Source organism: Eptatretus burgeri, chromosome 6 (genome assembly GCF_056783735.1).
Source record: "Eptatretus burgeri isolate ZD-2024b chromosome 6, Ebu_testis_v1, whole genome shotgun sequence".
NCBI classification, from domain to species: domain Eukaryota; kingdom Metazoa; phylum Chordata; class Myxini; order Myxiniformes; family Myxinidae; genus Eptatretus; species Eptatretus burgeri.
Window position 1 is genome coordinate 93198761 of NC_140966.1, and position 4924 is coordinate 93203684.

Sequence of the window (4924 nt, forward strand, 5' to 3'; positions counted from 1 at the left end):
ATTGTTCGAGAAAAAAATTTTTTTTTTTGCATTTGTACATGTTTTAAGTGATTTCCAACCCCCCCCAAATTTAACCCCCCCCCCCCAAAAAATAGAGAATTTTTTTTTTGCATTTCTACATGATTTAAGTGATTTCCAACCCCCCCGCCCCCCAAAAAAAAAATTGGAGAAAAGAACTATAACTCTGTCAGCACTGTTGACATCATATTTAATGAATAAGATATAAGGTTCACTTGAGTGACCCAGCAGTATTGGCGGCGGAGGTTTTGCACTCTCCCGAGTGCTCCCAATCTAGTTTCTCTTGCGTTTATTCGGAGACTATGCTTACGAGTGCTCTTATCAATGAAGTGCTGAACATATTGAGTGTTTGACCACATTAGTATCAATCACATCCCCACATAAGGTAGTGAAGTCATTGAAAACCTCACATTTATACAATTTAATCTTCAGGGTTTGCTGTTGGAGTTTACTGAGTACTGCATGCAGTGAATACCTGAATTGCCCTGCAAAATGTTATCGATAGGTCCTTGGTAGATGTCAGCAGCTGATATTTTATCTTTTTGTTTTTTTTAGCACCAATCTGTTAAAGTGTCACAGGCCTGTGTGCGTGTTGATTGCAAGCATCTTCCACGAGTACATACCTCGGAGTAAAAGAGATGCACCAAATATGTCACAAACAAATGCGCCAAACAATTACCAAAGAATATCTGCGTAGAACGAGGATGATCCTGAAAACGTACCTCTCTTCAAGGAACAAAATCAAAGCTATAAACCAATACCAAGATACCAAGACACCAGAAGGTTCTTTGGAATGGCTAAGAAGAGGTCAGCTCAACTGGGCTGGAGAACGAATCATTATCACTACCCAAGATCAAAGACACTACACCGATGGCTTTTTGAAAATGACGGGACTGAGCCAATCGGACAAGTGTAGGTTCTTAATGAACACGAAAATTAAAACAACATTTTTGCATTCTGTGGATGATTTCAACCCTTTCTCACAAAGCCCTTCTTTATGGCCATTGTGTTGATATTAGCCTTCCATGGTACAACCCCTGAGCAAACGTGTAAGGTGCCCAAATAAACAAGCGCTCCACAAACAATACAAATATACATTGCTGATTAGACCAACCAAGTAATATATGAGTACAAAAGATTTGTTTGTAAATCTTTCAACATTTGAAATTCCTAACAAATGAACCTCATAACTCATGCATGGCAAGCGCTGACAAGGTGGATACATATACACTTATACAAATGTTGGCATAAGACGATAAAAAGTAGAATAGAACAAAACGAAGTTTATACGTGTATGCACCAAGTGTTTGATGTAACCTTATGTGGTTATCTTGAAATACAGTACTTATGAATAAATTCCATAAAACCACAATGACAGATCTGGAATCGCCTCCATTCCTTCCAACCGCGGTGGGTTGTCCATTCAGGCTAAAATGTGAGACATCAGGATACAGCAGCAGCCAGCAACAACGCCAACGTGCGTGGGATTGGCAAATTAAAGAATTCTGGAGAACTATGTTCTACAATGTTTATGTACAACACACTTGCTTTGGTGAACAAACAAGGTTTACACCAATTTGGGTTTTCCTGGCACACTGGCGGCTGGCAAAACGAACTTAGACGTGCCTCGGCCTAAACTATCTGCCTCGCCTAAAGTTTGGATTGGCAATGCTCAGGAAGGTGGGATGATAAGCCTGCTGTGTTTCAGCTTCGTTCCTTCGTAATTCCACCCTCGCCATCTCCACTGGGCCTGGCTCTCACTGCCTTTGGGTGACGTAAGTTTTAAGTGTGTGGTGAAGCTAATTTGGGCCTAAGAAGAGGAGAATCACATGTCTTAAGATCGTATATGTCCAAAAAAGGAAAACTTGTGGTCAAATATCTGCTCAACAACATCAGCCTTCAACACTAACATGGCAGTCGAGCCATCTATTTATTAGGTACGTTAATGTGGTGGAATTTCTGTAAACATGTACTTCCCCTTTCCGATTTTACTCCTCTATTCTCATATATTCTCCCCCCCCCCCCACCATTTCCTCCCACATGCCCCTATCACATATATACTTCCTCTTCATATATTCTGAATGAAGTATGACTGGGCGGTTTGATCATAATAATTAAAACAGGACAAATTGTTATGTTCATAGCAAATATATTGTATTTTGTTATGTACTCCTGGGTGATTAACACAATATTTCCACATTTGATCAATTTCGTGGAAACGAAGTATGGATTTGGTTTACGAAATCGATATAGCTTCAATTTCTCATCTTGAACTTTGTCACGTATTAATATTGTTGAGGGAATGATTATTAGGAGTTAATAAATGTTTAGTATAGTAATGAATGTGTCGAAGCTGCGGGGTCAAAGATGAAGGTGTCGAAACTGTGGTGTCGAGACTGCAGTTAAAAGCACGACAGGAGGCACGTAGAAAATTGGTTATGCGCATGGATTTTGAGCCCGGGCAGAAAGAGAGGCAGAGGCAGAGGCAGAGAGAGAGAGAGAGAGAGAGAGAGAGAGAGAGAGAGAGAGAGAGAGAGAGAGACACACACACACACACACACACACACACACACACACACACACACACACACACACACACACACACACACACACACACACATACACACACAGATGGAGAGAGAGAGGACTTTATGTTTAAAGTGCCAAAAGTGATTTTCTTCATTCTTTATCAAAAGGCTTTATCGACTGTTGCGAAATTTCAAGACCTGCTTTCGTGATGAATTTCCCAAGACGGTGAAACTGTGACTTTGTTAATGGGAAATCAATGGGCTTTGTTATTATTTTTTTCGCAGTTTGGAGAAATGAAACTAAATCAGGAAAAATATCCCTGATAACCACTTTTCTGCTGTCTATAGGTTTCATTTAGAAAAGAAAGTACAAGTAGAAGAGCTATCATTGACTGACTCATCGGAGACTGAGCAACTCAGGCACCTCAACATCTTCATCCGACTCTGACGTTTCTGACAACGCTGACAAGGTACCTCCAGGATCGAGAATATCAGCCTCTTTAGTCACTCTTGGAATCTTGAGTGTCTCCAGAGATGTGCTGGAGAGCTCTATGGTACAAACCACATTACCCTGATGTTCGTTCGGCACAAACTGAGCCGAAACTCCCAGTTTCTCCCTCATGTGTCGTGTTATCTATGGAATCAGTCGGAGACTCGGCAATACATTTTTCCATCTGTATGGGTAGAGGGGCACTGTCGAGGTCTGAGTCACTCACCGTCTGCTCATTAGTAACCAGTGATGGTAATGGTTTAATTGAGGGTTTCCTAACGTCCTCAGCATTGCCTCCTATTTCCATTGAACAACGATTTCTATCTACAGAGGTGAACCGCATCCTTTGAGATTCATTTTCCTCAATTTTTGAATCTAATTTTATATCCTCCTCTTCAAAAATGGTCGACACATGAAAACCAAATTGGGGTAGGTTTTCAGTGACACTGTCCATGTCCAATACTACTTTCTTTGCAGTACTGAGAGAGAAACTAGCATCTGTTGCTCTTCCTTTTTTCAGGGTAATTACAGGATCCTCATCCATTTCTTCACTACATGAAAGAGCATCAGGACACGTTGTACAATTTGAGGTTACTTCATTTTCAACAATCAGGAGTGATGTGCCATTATTTTCGACGCTGGGATTGGAAACAAGGATATTGTTAACATTAGTCTCACTACAGGAGGGAACAGCAGGAACAACAGGAACAACAGGAACAACAGGAACAACAGGAACAACAGGAACAGCAGGAACAGCAGGAACAACAGGAACAGCAGGAACAGCAGGAACAACAGGAACAGCAGAAACAGCAGGAACAACAGGAACAACAGGAACAACAGGAACAGCAGGAACAGCAGGAACAACAGGAACAACAGGAACAGCAGGAACAACAGGAACAGCAGGAACAGCAGGAACAACAGGAACAGCAGGAACAGCAGGAACAGCAGCAACAGCAGCAACAGCAGCAACAGCAGCAACAGCAGGAACAGCAGGAACAGCAGGAACAGCAGGAACAACAGGAACAACAGGAACAGCAGGAACAGCAGGAACAACAGGAACAGCAGGAACAGCAGGAACAACAGGAACAGCAGGAACAGCAGGAACAGCAGGAACAACAGGAACAACAGGAACAGCAGGAACAGCAGGAACAACAGGAACAACAGGAACAGCAGGAACAGCAGGAACAACAGGAACAGCAGGAACAGCAGGAACAGCAGGAACAACAGGAACAACAGGAACAACAGGAACAGCAGGAACAGCAGCAACAGCAGGAACAGCAGGAACAGCAGGAACAGCAGGAACAGCAGGAACAGCAGGAACAGCAGGAACAGCAGGAACAACAGGAACAGCAGGAACAACAGCAACAGTAAACTATTGAGATTAACATCAGCCCGATTTATAGGATCTGCAGTGCTGATATCCTTTTTGCAATCCATGTCTCCATGGCCATTTTTACCACACTTTCAACAGGAAACCTTGGGGCAAAATCGTTTGACATGACCGAGGGCTCCACAGAGAAAACACGTTAACGAAGCTGATGAAGCATACATTTGATATTCACGATCATTGAACTTTACTTTGAATGAAATACTCAGTCCCGTATCATCACCGCGATCAGGAAGAACCATGAAAATCTGTCGCAGAAAACTCATTACATGTTTTATCCGCTCGACTCGGCTTCTCAGTGGAATCATAGACATTCTTGACACAACTGTCCCATATCGCGACAAGACTGATGTTAGTCTATCATTTGGTATGAAAGGTGGAACATTTAATCCAACAATTTTCATCGCAGGGGTATCCATAGGAGACGCTAACATAAAAACGCCACTCTCTGTGGTTAAACCCGTACTCACTATATTTTGCACCAAGTCTTTGTCCGACACA

The 4924-nt window shown here is 42.3% G+C and overlaps 1 pseudogene; it reads right to left on the bottom strand.

Annotated features, from left to right (window-relative positions):
• Positions 1–259: 259 nt before the first annotated feature.
• The window catches only part of LOC147025348 (uncharacterized), a 5146-nt pseudogene continuing 481 nt past the window's right edge, over positions 260–4924 (bottom strand).